General features: G+C 37.6%; 1 long non-coding RNA gene across 1 annotated transcript; it reads left to right on the forward strand.

Annotated features, from left to right (window-relative positions):
• The first annotated feature begins 2990 nt into the window (after positions 1-2990).
• On the forward strand, positions 2991-6918 carry LOC140343107 (uncharacterized). Its single transcript, XR_011923254.1, has 4 exons — positions 2991-3082; positions 4732-4827; positions 5537-5566; positions 5862-6918. It is a non-coding gene; the product is annotated as an uncharacterized lncRNA (long non-coding RNA).
• Positions 6919-20287: the final 13369 nt, after the last annotated feature.

Below are 20287 nucleotides of genomic sequence, written 5' to 3' on the forward strand. Positions count from 1 at the left end.
TCTCTGTAGTCCATTGGTTTATCTGTGTCTCCAGCTAGTGAAGAAAACCACACAGCACTTCAGGTGTGTGCAGAATCATTTATTAGAATTCTGATTGACTCGGAAATATTGGCATTCTGGGGATCCAGTAGAGATTGGCTGTGGACAGCACTGAGATGGAGAGGATGAGGTTGGTCATGCTAGTCAATCAGCCCACTAATGAGGTGGGTACAAGGAGATGCACTATTCTAACAATGCTTTTCTGCAGATCATGGGAAAGAATATATTGCATTATGTTCAGTTCTTTGTATTATTAGAGTGTTCAATGTGTGTATAATATGTGAGGAGATGAGAAGTTGTGCAAATATTGGCAGCATGATAGTTCAGTGGTTAGCACTCTGGCCTTGGCAGCATTCAAATCCTGGCCAGGACACTATATGTATAGAGTTTGTATGTTCTCCCAGTGTTTGTGTGGGTGGTCCAGTTTTTTGCCACATTCCAAAACATGCAGTTAGGTTAATTGGTGGTAAAATGGCGGTTCGAATTTGGGCAGACCCAACCCGTAAAACACGGAATTCGAATTTGTGTTTAAAAATATGTTTTTTTAAAAAAAAAAGGCCATTTGAGGGTTCATCTGAGTTTAGTTCCCACGGTCCCGGGGCTGTACTTATCATTAATAAATACAGCCTGGGGAGCGTGGGAACTTGTAGTCACAGCTGATAGGAGGCACGGCTGATAGGAGCAGCACGGTGGCTCAGGGGTTAGCACTCCAGCCTTTGCAGCACTAGGTCCCAGGTTCGATCACCAGCCAGGACATCATCTGCATGGAGTTTGCAGGTTATCCCCGTGTCTGCGTGGGTTTTCTCCGGGTACTCCGGTTTCCTCCCACATCCCAAAAACATGCAGTTAGGTTAATTGGCTTCTCCCTAACAATTGACCTTAGACTACATTAATCACATATGACTATGGTAGGGACATTAGATTGTGAGCTCCTTTGAGGCACAGTTAGTGATGCAACTATAGGCTATGTACAGTGCTGTGTAATATGATGGTGCTATATAAATACTGTATAATAATATTAATAGGAGTGCTTTCAGTCAGCTGTGACTGCAGATGTAATCTCAATGGAGAAACTTCATTGAGAGTTCACCTGCAGTTCCACTGCTATCCCCGTGCATTACAGGTTTATTCGGGGATCTCAAACAGGAGGTGCAAGAATAATTGCAGCCTTGAGAATCCATTGTGATCCTGGGGCACTAGAGGTTGCAAGGGAATCCTCCTTTTTGCAGTCCCCTGGCACTAGAGGTTAATTAACCTCTAGTGCCCCAGGATCGCAGTGGATCTGCAGATGAATCTCTATCCAAGAACACATACTACAGTTACACTAGGGCTGCAAAAGCAATCAGGGGAGCGGAGCTTTTGCAGTTCTACACAGTCCCGAAAAAAACCTGACCCCCCCCCATAGACTTTAATGGTGTTCGAATTCTGCATTCAATCACCGGAAAAATATCAGGCTATTCGTTTGAATACTTGGTTTGAACACTCAGCTGTTCAACCAACACTAGTAAAGACATAACTATAACTATATAAATAACTATAGTTAGGACATAGAGATTATAGAGATAGAGAGTTATAGAGATTGTGAGCTCCTTTGAGAAACATGACAATAGACTTTGTACAGTGCTGCTTAATATGTCGGCGCTATATAAATACTATATAATAATATTAATTGATCATTATTTATTATTATACACCTTATAATCATTGGCAATCTATGATTCCACATAACCCAACATTCTGAGATATAGGAAATGGACACACACTCTGCCACACTCCCAGGTACAAAGAATTATACCTGCAAAAGTAATTAGTCAAAACAATTACTGCTTTTTTTTGTAAATTCTTCACTATTTCCTAAAACAAAGTGAACAAACAAACAAAATGTAATTATTCAGAGCAGCCATTTTTACACTTGAGGAACCCTTAATAAAACTATTTCAGATCCCAAAGAACCTCCAAAAAATATTCTGATCTACAGCTCACAGTATGTAAGTGCAATGTAATCAGAGCTGAAGATGTAAACATAAAACTGTTATAAATACAGCAAAAAAAATGTATTTGTTATTTGTATTCTGCAGAAGCACTAATTTTATATTCAATATGTCAAGTCATTTGTTAGAAATTACTGGCAATAATATTAAAATCATTGTTATTTGGTATTAGGTGTCAACATACTGAACAGCTCTGTAAAATATGACAAACTTGTATACATAACAACTACAAGCTGTAGCACAGGAGAAGAAGAATCCACCCAATCAAGTTTACATTCTAAAAGTTTAAAAGCACAATAGCGGCCTTCTTTGTCTTTGTGACCGTTATGTCTGTCTACCTAAAATGCAAGGAAAACCTGCCCTGACAAACAATGGTGGACTAGGTTGCGTCCTTTTGAATTTAGTGTGCGCTGTTATAATCCGCTATCTGAAAATAGGTGTAATGATTTCTGAGCTACACAAAACATTTATGAAATTATTTTACGCAAATCACAGGGAAAAGTAATGACACAATAAATAAATTAAAGGAACTTTTTAAAGTTTATCTTTAAAACTTTATATAGAGTAACTACAGGCATAGTGAGCAAGGTTGATCCCCTTCCCACTTTTATTGCAATCTTCTGATTTTTTTTTTCAAATTTTTCTTTATTTTTGTGGAATAATTAGAAGATTGCACTGATGACACAACAGGCATCTCTGTAGTCCATTGGTTTATCTGTGTTTCCAGCTAGTGAAGAAAATCGCACAGCACTTCAGGTGTATGTAGAATCATTTATTAGAATTCTTATTGACTCTGCCTTGGAAATAATGACATTCTGGGGATCCAGTAGAGATTGGCTGTGGACAGCACTGAGATAGAAGTTAGGGTTGGTCATGCTAGTCAATCAGCCCACTAATGAGGTGGGTACAAGGAGATGCACTATTCTAACAATGCTTTTCTGCAGATCATGGGAAAGAATAAGTCAGTGTGGAAGTGCCAGCAGGGGAAGAAGACACTTTCTCCTGTCATGTGGAGCACAGCAGCCTGGAGAATAAGCTGGTTGTGAATTTGGGTGAGTAGAAGGGAAAGGACTGAAAAAATGTGAAAGAACATGAAGTCTGCCTGAAGCTCTCAAAGAATAGATTTAGGGATGAGACTTTACAGAGAGGCACTAATAAAAGTAATGAGTATTTCACATATAAATGCAAATATGCAACTAAAACTTGCATTTTAGTGTAGGACTGTGCCATTGTTTTGTTGCAGCCCAGCTGGTAAGTGTGCTGGAAAACATCTGTGATGTGTTTGTTCTGTGAAAAATTCTTTTCCATGTGTACCTTGTTTTATATATTTATCAATTGTAAATTCTGCCTTTATGGTACCAATATTTATCCCCAAAATAAAATACAAATAAAATAGGACAAATACCTACATTTTCCACTTTTCATGTTTCTGAACCTTTCTTTGATCCTGACAATTCTCCTTTTCCCAAAGTCTATTAAGTAACCAAACATTCTGGGATTGCTGATCTCCTGGGCTCCCAAAAATGTACTGGTTCCTCCAGCTGACTACATTTGACATCATTATTACAGGAAACCTGTAATGAGGAACCTGTAAGAGATGCAAGACACTGTTGTAATACATGTGTTACATATTTAATATAAGATACTAAATAGGCACAAATGTTTTTCTTTGTATTTTTTTTCTGGACGTGACAGTTTTAAATAGTTTGGTAGCTGTTTGAACGAAATACATTTTTAATGTCTCTCTTTAACAGCTACAACAGGCTCTTAAACTGCTTTACTTTGTGTGAAGTACAATTACAGCTTAGTCAGTAGCTTTGCTTTGTAAACAAACCCATGTGATCACTATAATTAGCTGTAATGGTGATCACATCATCACCAACAATAGGAGGAGTAGGAGAATTTTTAGCTGAGACAAGAACCTTTCAGTGTACAGTCAGTGTACAGGAACTTGGAACTAGATGCATACACTGATGAAGGTCCCATAATGAAACATAGATTAACATATACTATATATATCTATATACTCTTAGATTGTATGCTCTTTTGGGCAGGGTCCTCTCCTCCTCCCGTGTCACTGTCTGAATCTGTCTGTCATCTTCTTCTGTCTTAGTAAACCATCACTACGAACCAGCATTCCATCCCCCCTCCTATTGTGTGTTACTTCCCCCACCTCCTGGATTGTAAGCTCTTCGGGGCAGGGTCCTCTCCTCCTGTATCACTGTCTGCATTTGTCATTTGCAACCCCTATTTAATGTACAGCGCTGCGTAATATGTTGGAGCTATATAAATCCTGTTTATTACCCCCCATAGCGGTATTCCCAAGTGTGACTCAGTGTGGATTTTACTAGCAAAAAGTGGAAATCCCGAGTCACACTCGGGGTAACTTTAGAAGCCCCCCTTTTTTAATTATTATTTATAATTATGTATTAAATTTACCACTAAATTATCACTTTTTACAAACATAAATTAACTTACATTTGGAGGAAAGTGCTAGAGGATACATTTGTTGCTATGCTTACTCAAATGAAAGAGATTTCAATTTATTGGACTGAGTTTTTAGATTTGTGTGCTGAAGACATCTTCACGTTTTTGCTTTATCTATTAAATTTATTCTTTTCATATTGTATACCAATGTTAAATTCTCATAGGCAAGACTCACCTATTCCCACAATGGAATGTTTGTGTTTCTCTCTCTCAGATCCTGACAATGGCCTATTTATTCCTGTGATTGCTGGTATTGCCGGTGTTGTTATTATCCTTATTACTGCTGTTGGACTTTTTTATTTTTACTCAAGTAAGTGACCGCTTGTGAATTTTTAAACTGATTCTTACATGTTACATGTTACCTGTCATATTGTTAAGAACTAGTCTTCATAAATATTGAGCCGTAGGTAAGTGGTAATATTATTTTCTGTGTTGAGTGCTGTCTCAGTGGCTCCATTCCCTCCCATTCAGCTACAGACAAGAGAGTCTGATTTATGATTTATGATCCATTCCAGGTTTGCTGGATCACCCAGCTTCACTGATGCAAGTGTATGCTCTCCAGTCTTGGATAGCTTTCATAAAGCAGGCCCAATGATGGCATCAGAATGGTTGCTCATCTGCAGCAAAGTGTCGGGATGCTAGCTTCCATTTTGGAAGACCGAGTCTAATAACGTGACTGTGCCAGTTTAAATTGAACTTCTCTTGTTATACTGCTTCTTTAACTTTTGGACTTTATCCTTAGGAGTCTTAATTCTTTAAATTGATTCTTCATTCACTTTCCTGGTGGATTACAAATACTCCCTGCTACAAGTCTGAGGGTTTATTCTACTCTTTTCTATTTGCCATTTATATTTGGATTAGGCTGATTTAGGCCTTCTCTAATGGTAAATATCCCATCTACAGGTCTTTATGGACTTTCCCAGCTTCAACATTCTTAAATTGTTCTTGTTGGGCAGTTTTTGTGAGGAGATTTTGTTTAATGTTTTCCTTTATTTAATACAATATATTTTATATTTCAGAGAGGGGACGTGGCTACAAGAGTACAAGTAGTAAGTATTGCATTATGTTCAGTTCTTTGTATTATTAGAGTGTTCAATGTGTGTATAATATGTGAGGAGATGAGAAGTTGTGCAAATATTGGCAGCATGACAGGGTCCTCTCCTCCCGTATCACTGTCTGTATTAGTCTGTCATTTGCAATCCCTATTTAATGTACAGCGCTGCGTAATATGTTGGCACTATATAAATCCTGTTTAATAATAATAATAATAATAATAATAATAATAATAATTTTACCATGATCTACACACACGCTAAATTACTGTACTCCATTTTATTTTTACAGCTTCAGATACCAACTCTGACTCCTCCAACAACCCAAAGGCCCAATATTGAACAAAAGAATGTATTAGGTGTGGACATCCCAGGAGGAGGAAGAGGAGATACACCTTTTCTCCATGGAGTGTCGGCCTATTCTGCTTGCATCTGTCAGCTTCCATTATTACATTTAAAGCCATGTAATTGAAAGAGAATCTGTCAAGTGTTTTAATATGTTGATCTATGAATGGCATAGGACTAAATGTACAACTGGAGTAGATTGGATCAGTGATATCTGTACCTTAGTATTTAGAATTTATGACACATGCCTACCAACATTTGAAAGTGAAAAAAGGATGAACGAAAAGGCGGCACACCAGACAATGGTTATGGTTAAGTGAGCAGGGTGTGGCTATAGCAAATTAGCTAGTAATAAAACTGTACGCAATTGATTAAAGTATAGATATAAAACAATCTATAAATGTATACATGTATATGTATATGCCCGTTTTTTTAACTAATATTTACCTTTGCAGAATTCTTTGCTGCGATGTGCTCGCTATGATCCACCAATCCAGTGCTTCCCAGCACTGACGGTTAATTATTTATGTATTTTTATATCTTTATGTATTTTTAATTCTTTATGTATTTAGTGCCAGACTCAAAATCTGCACTTCTGAGTACAGGTCAGCAATGACAGCTCTCATATTTCCATCCTCAGTGGTCCCATATATTACAGGTCATTTTTTTTTTATATTCATGGGTGATAGTTTTTTGTAAATAATTTGTAAAATATTCTTTTATACCAAACCTTTTGTACCATCTAATTTCATCCTGGACACAACAGTCATATTATATGGTAGTTTAGATTTATGATTATAAAATCCATGAATTTTACCTGAAAATCTTAGTCCAGATTTCTTATCACTACACCCAGACCATCAAAGATAGATACATATATGAGTCATGTGAGGAAAAACAAATGAGATATCTGTAAAAATATTTATTTACTTTAAAGAAAGATATTAAATTATTTGTTTCTTTAGATTTACATTTTCAATAAAACAGATTTGTTTTTTCCTTTTGAGCTGTCTCAGTTTCTTTGTTTTTTTCCCCTGGAATTTGCATTTTTCCTGTGATTTCTTAAATATATCTCAATACCTAATATTTTACTTTTTTTTTTTTACTTTTATATATATTTTTATTTTTTGAATCAGTTTGATTATTAGCTGCATGGGAAATATGTTTGTAAAATGACAAATTCCATATGTTCACCAAAAACAATAAAACAAATGGAGAAAGAAATTCAGTACTGGGAAGAGGATCATCTGCGGAAGGTAATGGGGCTGTAATATTATTGGAAGAGTAATAATAAATCGGGCTCATTTCTAATTCTCTGCAATTACCCCCCTCAATACACTCTGTTCTCTGATTATAGCAGGGGTGTCAAACTCTGGCCCGTGGGCCAAATCTGGCACACAACATTTTTTCTTTTGGGCCCACCAAAGGAATTCTAAATATAACTACGGCTGTCTGTGACACAGGTGACAACTCTCTGGTATTCATTTAGGTAGGATGGAGTGTTAAGGGAAAGTGGGTGGTAATGTTAGGGGTTCCTATAAGGCTTATAGTGATTTTCCTGTCAGGAGGCCTTAGCTTTAGCTGCTCTCACTTTCTGATTGGAGCAAAATGTCATCCAATCAGAAGAGATAGAGCAGCTGTCGCTAAGGTCTCCTGACAGGATAGTCACTCTTAAAGGACCCCAAACATTAATATATCATTACAGGGCGTCATAAGAGCTGGGAGATCCTGGGTTGGACCGTGAGATTTTGGGGATTTTCTGGTACATTGCTGGGTTTATTCCTTGGCTCTCAGCTCCTCTTATTTCTCATAAATACTACAACTGTCTTATTCTGGATATATATTCTCTGCACAGACATTAAAGGTGACAACCTATGGTAACCAATCTCCGATTTACCTGAAATAGCAGTGGTTTTCAACCTTTTGAGGCTTGCGGGCCACTAAATGCACAGACCTGGGGAGCCATGTGTCACTCAAAGGGGTAGAAACTCCCCCCCTGAGTGACGTCATGATGCCAGGGCTCCAGAGACACAACCTGCCCACCGCCCTGATCCTGCGATGTCTTTGGAAGACGTGGTCTTTGGTTTTCGGTGGGTGCACTGGCCAGAGCTGTGGCCCACCTGTCAGACGGCCTAGTGGGCTGCGGACCGGGGTTGGGGACCTTTGTGATATAGGGAACTCATGTGATATAGACCATTGTGATATAGGGAACTCGTGATATAGTTGCATCATAGAATCCACCCTTGTAGTACCCTTCTAATTTCATTATTATAACTAACATTCTTTTAACCCCTTTTTATGTAGTTTCCTAATTACCAATGTTAGTTATTTTAATGAAATTTTTTTTTCCTATCATTTATTAATATAAGGATTCACCCCCTAACATATACTTGGAGCATAAGCTATCCTTTTCCATAGCATCTTCTCATACAAACAAACCCTTAATTTGGCTACAACGTATAAGGTTTACTTGGTACCTTATCTCATCTACTTATAGATAGATATTTTTGTAACAAAAAAAATTTCAGTTGTCTTATTATTTACGGTCACCTTTTAACCTTATCTTACTTTATTCCTAATAGCATATAATCAAAGAAATTCGTTATTCAGGTCCTTAGAAAAAGGTGACTTTTGACTTTCCTATTTTCTACTACATAAATATAAGTAGCCTTTTAGGCACCCTTTACATATTTTTCTCTTTAAATTTAGTTTATATCTGCATACCATTCTAGCAATAGTCAATATATATTCTTGCTATTTACAAACGAGTTACTATGCAACAACCATCAGTTGTAATTATTATGAAGATACATTTATTAAGCTTTACAATGCAAATATTCCAGACAGTATCCAATTATATAACAAATATTGTACTGCAGCTATATTTGTAATATATCATTATGTAAAATTGTTATACACTTTACTGTTGTTTCTCTCTTTTGCACTTATACGCAGACCATACAGTCCTTACGCTAACACTCCCCTGAGGAAGCCCAGTTAGGTGAAATGCGTCGGGATGGCATAAGACTAAAACGGTTACCTATTGTACATAGCTAGAACTTCATGTCTAGTCTATATACTCCAGTCCAGTGACAAGAGAACCAAAACCTCTTTCTTTTGTCCTTCCTGTTTATACGTTTATAATTTAAAGAGGAAACTCTGCAATATAATACCAGAGAGTCATTAACCTTTTAAGTTCTCAGTCACAATGGTTCCCTAGAAGAGGTTTCTTGTTAATGTAGAGAAAGGTGAGAATATTTGTTAGAGTTTAAATGCTGCCGATTACTTTCTTCTCTAAGATAATTTAATTTCAAAAAGAACACACAATAAACCCCTAATAAAGCGGTGAAGCAAAAGAACAGTCCTTCACATGGATGATTGGTGTTTGGACTCAAACAAGTCCTTTATGGCTGCTGATCAGGTTCCTTGTGCACAAAGTGATAAATACTGTGATTGGGTTTTACAAGTGCCTGTAACTCGCTTAGAAAAAGAGCAAATCCTGAAAGGCACCAGAAAAGAATATCTCCCTTTGGATTCATGCCGGGTTCTCTAATCCATAGCAAACAGCACTGTATGTGATTATTCACTGTAACATCAAAATTAGGATGAAGTCACATGGCCATTTTATGCTGATGGGTGTTGGAATGCAATATTATGCTATTTCCAAGAAGTAAATTGATTTGAACAATATGTCTAATGAAGATGTTTACTTTCTTTTAATCGTATACCCATATATGTCTTTCTCTCTGCAGTATAATTAAATATATTTTATACAACCTATGAGTTTGTGACAATATTTTATAAAAACCAAAGACTTCCTTATAGTCTCATCAAGTTGATGTTTTTTTAGTTATTATTGAACATGAATTATGAAACGCCAAAAAAAAGTCATACAGCATTACAGTTGTATGACGATGGTCAGCTGTGTTGTTAGGAAGAGAGAGAGAGTCATAACTCCTATTTTTTAGATTTATTAAAGGTTTTGTTTTATAAAAGTTTTGAGTGCAGTTTTATTTTCAATTTGTACACATTTTTTACAAAGACACCCCCTCCCCTACCCATTTGCATTGTCCATATTGCCATGGTCCTATCTCATAAAGCATCTACTACCCGTTAGTTAATTTTTCCTTGTGAAGTGGCATGAAGAGCTTAGACCAACTGCACTGGCCCCCGGGTTTACCGCAGGAGCACTAAGGGTTTAACTAGGTCCCCTAGACATTAGGTGGGCTCTAGGCTTCTTTCTCCCTAGGTCAGTTTTTGAGTGATTTGATGCTCGAGGTAACCTGTGGCCTGGAACCAATCAGGACAGCAAATTTCTTACTGGTAATTTCTAGCAATCTACAGGTTAGAGATGTTTTTAATCTCTTCAGATGGCCCTTGGATGAATATCTCCCCAGTGCTTTCATTTCAGTCCTCTAAATAATAATATACATAAATGTATATTTTTTTTGCTTTAAGGGCAATGATTAATACAGGCAAGTTTAGTTTTTTTTTTCAGTGACTTTATTAGTGTTAGAGGTTTCATCACTTGCGTTGTTTTTTGTTTCGGGTAGGGGCCAGTGATTTTGTCTTTGCTTTTTTTTTTTTTTTGGCCTGGGGTTGGGTCCCTGTCTTCACTTTCTTCAGAGTAGTTTTCTTGGTCTGTGGTGGGGCCACTGTCTTTACCTTCTTTGGAGCAGTTTTCTTGGTCTGGGGTAGGGCCACTGGCTTCACCTTTTGTGCAGTACTTTTCTTCAAATGCTTTAGTATTATCATGGGGCATTCCACACAAAGGAAGAGTTGTCCAAAATACCAGTAGAAAGTGACTACTGTAACCTCCTCCTCTCTGGTATTCCACTAACCTGACTCTCTCCTCTACAATCGAATATGATTGCTGCAGCCAGACTCTTCCATCCTTTCAACCGCTCCTCTTCCGCTGCATCTCTTTGCAGTTCTCTACAGTGTATTCCATTTCACCTTAGAATCAAATTCAAGCTTCTGTGCTTTGCCTTCAAATCCCTATGCCGTTCTTGTCCCACTTACATTGCTGACCTGGTAAAAAAATACTCCCTGAGCCGCTCTCTTCACTCCTCCAATGACCTACTAATGACTTCCTCACTCATAACCTCATCACACACATGGCTACAAGACTTTTCTGGAGCTGCCCCATTTAAAAGAGCACTCAAAGCCAATTTTTTCAAACTTGTCTACCCAACTTCTTCTGTCTTTTGATACCGTCATTAATTCCCACCACTACATATCCCCCCTCCTCCTGTGTGTTAATTCCCCCACCTTCTAGATTGTAAGCTCTTTGGGGCAGGGTCGTCTCCTCCTGTATCACTGTCTGTATTCGTCTGTCATTTGCAACCCCTATTTAATGTACAGCGCTGCATGTTGGCTCTATGTAAATGGTGTTTATTAATAATATCACTGTTTAAATGTTGGTGCCATATAAATTCTGTTTATTATTAATATTATTAATAATAATATTAATAATAATAATAGAGAAATAGACTCATAATTGTTAAGGAAAGCGAATAACATCAGTTATTTCTTCCAAAGGATGTGCTAACCAGTATTAAGTTCAGGGTGCAAATAATTTTGTCCAGGTCATTTTGGATGTGGAGTAGCCCACCTTTTTTTCTCTGCTTTTTTGTATTCTTCCAGTGCCAACAAAAGAAAATAAACATGACAATACCAAAGCATTTAGAATTGCAGCAATTTTCTGAGAGAAGTGATGCATTTTCTGACATAAATGCAAGGGTGGCAATATTTTTGGCCATGCCTGTATGTAAACAGAGTCTTCCCCACATTACAGAGTCTTCCCCAACAGGCACTTCCCCAGAGCCAAGGTGTATATAAATGGGTTCATGGTGGCATTATTTTCAAAGATGTTGCAGGGCCACACTGGGATTCCACCTTGATAATAGAGACCCTGTATGGAGTGAAGATGCAGAAGATGATTTAACAGGATGAGCATGTGCAGTGACATCATTACCTGCAAACCAAAGGCCAAAGAGGAGCGACATAGGTTTCCAAAAAAGCATCAGAAAGGATAGAGGAGTCAAAGGACAGGTTGGATACAGAGAATATGGACCACTTGTCCACTTGTGAAGGAGGTAACCCGTCACCAGCTGAATTAAATCCATTTTAATATTTGTGTAATAATTAACAATTATAAGTGGCAGAAATGTTGTTATTTACATAAATCATCTTTTCTTACTCGGTACTTCGACCACCACATCTCTGAGCTCATCAGTGTCTGGGGCACATGTATGATTGTTTGCCAAAAGCAATCTGTACATTTTCTGCAGACTGATTTCTTGTTACTTTTTATGGTCACCGTTGCAATCGGAGAGGCTGAATCTTCCCAACAGTCACACAGAAAGCAATAAAAAGCTGAATCTAGCCAATATTCACACCAATAGCAATATAAATTTGAATATGAGTTCTGCAGTATTGCCCCTTGATTGCAATATTGCAGGGAGGGCAGGGTTCAAACACCTCTTCTATCACCAGCAGGATATCAAACTCCACCTGCGAGGATCTGGGATGCGTTTACTTCAGTTCAGAATTTGGTGTGCAGGTACATTTGTAGGTACTGGCAACCTGTGGGTAAAGCAAGTCTAATGCAACCTAAATTTCCATTCAAATGCATGTGTCACAATGGAAAACACAGATTTCAATAGAACACCCATTAATTTAAACCTTACCAAAGATGCCAAGTGAGCAGTAACCCCCACTGCAATCAGACCAGAGTTCTGTTTCCTAAATGTTTTTTGTGACATTTTACCAAGAGCCAAAAACAATTAAACTTTATCTTTCCCTGTAAACTGAGATCTGGTTACAATGAGTTACTGAATGCTGCCATAATAAATATGTCTCCTTCTACAAGTGGCTATCCTATATTCATAACATTTAAAATGCATCGGTACTCACCCCTGTGGTACAGAGAACGGGGCAGTTATGGGTCAGGCCTGGTTGAAGAATGTCAGCCGTGGCTCATTAGGAGAGTTGGTTCAGATCCCTCTTCTGTCACCAGCAGGATATCAAACTCCACCTGCGAGGATCTGGGAGCTCCTCCTCCTCCTAGCTCTGCCAAGGTTAGAATGAGCTCTGATAGGTGTGCAGGGATATTGTGGAGCACAGCTGGTTACTATGGCAACAATGCTTTAATATTTCAAGGCCATTATAGCCAACTGAAAAGTACAAAATAGTTTAACCCCCCTAGCGGTAACCCCAAGTGTGATTTGAAGTAGAAGAAAGTTGCTGAAAGCAGTATTCCCGAGTCACACTCTGGGCAGGTAAACCTATGGTAAGGTTAGTAAATACAGCCTTACCTGAACCGCCAGCATCCCACGTTGTCCATCGCTGCGATCTCTTTCTTCCTCCGGCGTCTTCTGCACACGATGAGACACTGGGGGAGTTCCCCGTGACATTGGTGCCTGTGTATGTTGACGGCAGGGCGGGGTGGGAAATTCAAAATCCATTTGTATTGCACTCAATACAAAATAACTATTGAATGCAATTCTGTGTAAAAGTACATATTTTACAGTATAATGCATTTGTATGAGTTTAATATTTATTTTTTAAAATTAAAAATAATTAAAAAAAAATAATATATATATATATAAATGTATTATTTTTTTTGTGTCAATTACCTTATTGAATTTTCACAGAACAGTAAAACAAACATACTTAGCAAACATAAAAACGTAAAACACAGAGATTTTATTAACACGTAACGGCATTGGTTTCGTATGATATAAAATACACATCCTAAATACAGCATAGATTCTGAGAAACAGAGTAATATTCTGTCAAAGCCATCAGGAATCAGAATAGGATAAATCAGCACAAATATACAGAAAATAACATAAATATAAATGTATTATTTTTACATGATTTTGTGTTTCAAACTTTATTATACTCATACTGTTATAATATATATATAAAATTTTCATGAAAAACAATGTACTGCTTTTAGACATATAAAACCAGAAAGAAATGAACCGCTAGGGAGGTTAACTTTTATTATGGGGGAATAAAGGTAAACAGACTGTGCATGTGAAGACCTTACATCATCTCCCACACTACATGGATTTGGTTTGGGAACTCTAATACAAATAGAAAATATTTAGATTCACCATTCAATAAAATTGTCATGTGACTTTTGTCATTTGGCCCCTGCCAAATCCAGGTGAGGTCACATCAGTTATTGGGGTTCATTTACTGAAGAAATACAAAATGATCACATAATAAATAGGGTGTTAGAAATTATATCCTGTGTCACTGTAAAAGTGCAAAGTGAAAGTTCTACTGCTTAGTAAATGAACCCCATTGCATGACATAGACAATCATGAAACATGTCCCTGACACCCTTTGTATTGTGATTTGCTTATTTGTTGCACTTTTCTCCTCGCAGCGCCGCCTGCTGGACAATTGTGTTGTAGATAATGAGCTGTTCATTTCCAAGAAACAGCATGACTATAAGAGCAGAGCACAACCATCACCCAACTAAATACTTATACTGCCCCCTACAGCTAGAATGTGGTTCTAATGGAAATATCTCTGACCAGGAATAGGATTCTATCAAGTTCTTGTGAATTCCAAAACCAAGCTGACATCCGTCTGATGTCCTCATATAATACCTCACAGTCCCATGTCTTTTTTTACATTATAGATTACTAGAAATGGATATATTTGACATTTAATTTATACCCACCACCCCTACCAGGGATGTCGCAATACAGAGATCTGCTTAGTGCTCCTCCAATCCACAATGACGTTGCAAACAATAGTGATGAAATTTCCTGTCCACTAGTATAATCTGAGGTAAACAGGTAACAGTAACCATCTATGACTGTGATGTTGGAAGCCCCTCCCTGACTAGGCTCCTCCTCCTCCTAGCTCTGCCAAGGTTAGAATGAGCTCTGATAGGTGTGCAGGGATATTGTGGAGCACAGCTGGTTACTATGGCAACAATGCTTTAATATTTCAAGGCCATTATAGCCAACTGAAAAGTACAAAATAGTTTAACCCCCCTAGCGGTAACCCCAAGTGTGATTTGAAGTAGAAGAAAGTTGCTGAAAGCAGTATTCCCGAGTCACACTCTGGGCAGGTAAACCTATGGTAAGGTTAGTAAATACAGCCTTACCTGAACCGCCAGCATCCCACGTTGTCCATCGCTGCGATCTCTTTCTTCCTCCGGCGTCTTCTGCACACGATGAGACACTGGGGGAGTTCCCCGTGACATTGGTGCCTGTGTATGTTGACGGCAGGGCGGGGTGGGAAATTCAAAATCCATTTGTATTGCACTCAATACAAAATAACTATTGAATGCAATTCTGTGTAAAAGTACATATTTTACAGTATAATGCATTTGTATGAGTTTAATATTTATTTTTTAAAATTAAAAATAATTAAAAAAAAATAATATATATATATATAAATGTATTATTTTTTTTGTGTCAATTACCTTATTGAATTTTCACAGAACAGTAAAACAAACATACTTAGCAAACATAAAAACGTAAAACACAGAGATTTTATTAACACGTAACGGCATTGGTTTCGTATGATATAAAATACACATCCTAAATACAGCATAGATTCTGAGAAACAGAGTAATATTCTGTCAAAGCCATCAGGAATCAGAATAGGATAAATCAGCACAAATATACAGAAAATAACATAAATATAAATGTATTATTTTTACATGATTTTGTGTTTCAAACTTTATTATACTCATACTGTTATAATATATATATAAAATTTTCATGAAAAACAATGTACTGCTTTTAGACATATAAAACCAGAAAGAAATGAACCGCTAGGGAGGTTAACTTTTATTATGGGGGAATAAAGGTAAACAGACTGTGCATGTGAAGACCTTACATCATCTCCCACACTACATGGATTTGGTTTGGGAACTCTAATACAAATAGAAAATATTTAGATTCACCATTCAATAAAATTGTCATGTGACTTTTGTCATTTGGCCCCTGCCAAATCCAGGTGAGGTCACATCAGTTATTGGGGTTCATTTACTGAAGAAATACAAAATGATCACATAATAAATAGGGTGTTAGAAATTATATCCTGTGTCACTGTAAAAGTGCAAAGTGAAAGTTCTACTGCTTAGTAAATGAACCCCATTGCATGACATAGACAATCATGAAACATGTCCCTGACACCCTTTGTATTGTGATTTGCTTATTTGTTGCACTTTTCTCCTCGCAGCGCCGCCTGCTGGACAATTGTGTTGTAGATAATGAGCTGTTCATTTCCAAGAAACAGCATGACTATAAGAGCAGAGCACAACCATCACCCAACTAAATACTTATACTGCCCCCTACAGCTAGAATGTGGTTCTAATGGAAATATCTCTGACCAGGAATAGGATTCTATCAAGTTCTTGTTAATTCCAAAACCAAGCTGACATCCGTCTGATGTCCTCATATAATACCTCACAGTCCCATGTCTTTTTTTACATTATAGATTACTAGAAATGGATATATTTGACATTTAATTTATACCCACCACCCCTACCAGGGATGTCGCAATACAGAGATCTGCTTAGTGCTCCTCCAATCCACAATGACGTTGCAAACAATAGTGATGAAATTTCCTGTCCACTAGTATAATCTGAGGTAAACAGGTAACAGTAACCATCTATGACTGTGATGTTGGAAGCCCCTCCCTGACTAGGAAAGTTCCCGCCCCCTGAAAATGGGGTATTGTCATATGTATGGTGAATTCTATACAATTAAACAATCTGCACATTAGGACTGATGTATTAAATACAGAATATTCACTGTGAACATTCATTTAGCTGAGTTCAATCTGAATATTTAATGATTTGCAGGGAATTAAAAAAACAAATCAGAACTTTACCTTCCAAATGATTGGATGGCTAAACACATCCTCATTTGCTAAAGAAATATTTTGTACAACTTTTTACAGAAGACCCACAACATGTACACATAGTATGTGTCTGTAAAGTACTTTCTTTGTGTAATATTGTAAAGGTTGACATTTGAAAACATGGCCATGGATAATCCGGTTCTTCAGTTTCTTGACATGAATTTCGGATCGCATTTTAAATACAGGGACTGTAGTACACTGATTGGCCACTGATGTTTTGATGGCGCTGTTCTGCAAAAATAGCCGTTAGGTCTTCCTTGCTAGACTAAATACACTTTGTGACGCCCCTGCTGCCTGCTTCATGGAACTGTGCCAGACGTCCGCCGGGGTGGGGAGAGGAAGGCTGGCCTGTGTGTGAAGGTAAGTATACCCTTACAAAATCTGGAATTTTCTAAAATTCGGCACTCCTCAGGTCCAGAGGTTGCCGGATTTGTGAATGTCAACCTGTATAATATTTCCTATTTAATTATTCACTGTATGATTGTAGCGTACACACTCATTGGCCACTTTATTAGGTAGGTCTGTTCAACTACTTATTAGTGCAAATACCTAATTAGCCAATCACATGGCAGAAACTCATTTAGATATGTAGACGTTTTCCATATGGCATGGTGTTTGGTGCCAGGCACAATGGTCTGAGGATTTCAGAAACTGTTGATCTTCTGTCATTTTTCACATACACCATCTCTAAGGTTTATAAAGAATGGTCCAAAAAATGGAAAATCGAATCGAATGAGCGTCAGTTTTCTGGGTGAAAATGCCTTGTTGATGTCAGAGCTCAGAGGATAATGGCCAGACTTTGAGCTAATAGAACGGCAACATCAACCCAACCATTCGATACAGTCAAAGTCTGCAGAAGCGAATCTCTGAACACACAACACATCCAATCTTACAGCAGATGGGCTACAGCAGCAGCAAACTGCACGGGAGACACCTGAGGAAATGATTCCCGATGAAGTAATGGCATCAAAATAGACTGAACGAAGATCACTGGCCTCATCACATTAATAGATTACCGTATTTTTCGGACCATTAGACGCTCCGGACTATAGGACGCACCAGGTTTTCCGCACGGGAAAACAAGAAAAAAAAAATTCATTTGATTTCCCCTGAGATCCAGCGTGCGGCACTTGTGCCCGCCCATGAAGGCGGTACAATTTAAAAAAAAAATTTCATGAAAAACAGTGGATCACTTTTGGTACAGAAATCTAGACCTCAGTGTAACGCTCAGGTGGTTAACTGATGAAGGAATAAAAATATAGTCATTAATTCACAAGCTGATTGGATTACTAAGAATAAATATTAGAGAAACTATATTTAAAATGTGAGTGATTGCTATTAATATTGACTGATTTTTAATCAACAGTTGACATTTATATCGAACAAGTTTAGGTAATTGAAAAGTAAACCATAAAGTTGATTCATGTGTAACTGGATAAGAAGGAGATTTCCTCTGACTTCCTCTTTAGAGATTTTCTTTCCTGTTGGGTTTACATGACTTAGGAAGTGAATGGAAATTTCACACAAATGTACAAATAGCCAAAACATTTTTCATACAGTTTATAAAAAAGTAAGAAAGAGTTTAAAGACGTTTTTTAGTGTGTGCCAAAAAGGAGATCTTTGTGCACTTCCTCTCCTAGAGATGCTACACATCTGGAGATCTATCTAGTTAGGAGAGTAAGGACTATTTCCCGCTCATCTCATACAATTGTCCCCATTGGATAAATTATCTTCACCATCGGGTCTAGTGACAACTCTAGAAGGAAATAATAATTCTTGTTTTTTTGTTTTAATGACAATGGGGACTAAGGACCTCAGACAAAAATAGGAGGATCTTTCAGACAGCAATAAAATGTTGATTGTGTCTTACTTTTACGTACAATTATTGTGACAAACCACCACAGACACAAGGAAAACTTACAAACCTCTTGTAGATAGTCCTGCAGTCCTGGCCTGGATAGAAACCTGGGACCCAGCATTGCAAATGTCAGAGTGCTGACCACTAAATGACGCAGCTTGGCTATGAATTATTACACCATTTTTTTTTTCATCTGTGCCCTGTTGAGATTTTCCCTCACTTCTTTTTGATTTTAAATAACAGGAAATGAAAAGAAACTTCTTATATGAAAGGAAAATATCTATTTTTATGAATCATAATAGCCATCAATAACGGCATAGTGTTTGCCTGGCATCATCCTGACTGTCTGCAGCCACCACATCTCAAGCCTGGCAAGGTGCCATATATTCAAGTTTTGTTCTGGGGTTTACGATGGGGTGCTGAGAAGTTCTGGGTTTTGCCCCCTTCCAGATGAAATATAAAAATAAGTGTGGGGGCATAAGACAGCCTAATATCTTAGTATGTAACTGTGCAAATATCAGGTCTTTGTGATTCTTAAAACAGTTTTTTCCGTTAGTGAGAAGCTGTGATGGCAGAGACACATGCAAGTTTCATGTCGTTGGAGTTACGGGCCGTCTTTAAGTTTTTTGTTGACAGTGCTGTAGGAAGGACACTTCTCCCCCAGTGTTTGTGACATCTCAGTGTGAATGTCCTTTGCTGACTTTCCCTGGACCGCCCGTAACTCCAACGACGTGAAACTTGCTTTTTTTTTATTTTTCCATTTCATCTGGAAGGGGGCAAAGCCAGGAACTTCTCATTACCCCCTCGTAGATCTCCTTTCATTGCCATTTTCCGGATAATACAATTCGCACTCCTCTCATTATTTTCCCTTTAAAATCTTTTCAGTTTTAATAACCTGCTGTCTATCTGTCAGGCAACTGTAGACTAACAGTCATGATAGCATGAATTAAAGAAAGTCCAAAGTTATGAAACAAATCTAGTTTTATTTTGTGAGGAAGTATGGCTAGTTATAGAAAAGGCTCAGTACTCCCCTTTTTATTGCAGAAGGGTTAAAGCGAGGGTTTTCTTGGCAATTTTACATATTTTTATTATAGAAAAGTGAAACAAACTATAATTTCTAGACAGAGCCCAACTGGATATATACAAAGTAGAACTATGGTTCAATGAAAAAACACAAATTCAAATGAAACAAGGTTGTCTCTTTGCCCGACGTGTTTCGCCATAAGGCTTCCTCAGGGGATCACAGAGACTTGAGAGATCAGTAATAAAATAATACATTTAGTATTCTATAGTCATTGGTTGGTGTACAAACAAGGTGCCTGAAGTTTATTTTATTTATTCACACATATGAAAAACATAATTATAATAATATATTTGGTGGTTGACAATACATTTAAAATATACATTCAGTCAGTTTGTGTTCCATAACCATAAAGTGATATTAAACAGAGAATAGAGTTCATAGACTTCTGCCTGTACTCTGAAGCGTGTGTATGGCTTGTAACGGAGCAGTGAAACCTGGTGGCTAATTTTCTGCCTCTACTCGGAGACCGTATAAAATCCAGCATGTTCCCTTCACCGGACAAAAAATGGCCTTGCCAGCAACAGTA

The sequence above is a fragment of the Pyxicephalus adspersus genome, chromosome Z, assembly GCF_032062135.1.
Source record: "Pyxicephalus adspersus chromosome Z, UCB_Pads_2.0, whole genome shotgun sequence".
In the NCBI taxonomy this organism is placed as follows: Eukaryota; Metazoa; Chordata; class Amphibia; order Anura; family Pyxicephalidae; genus Pyxicephalus; species Pyxicephalus adspersus.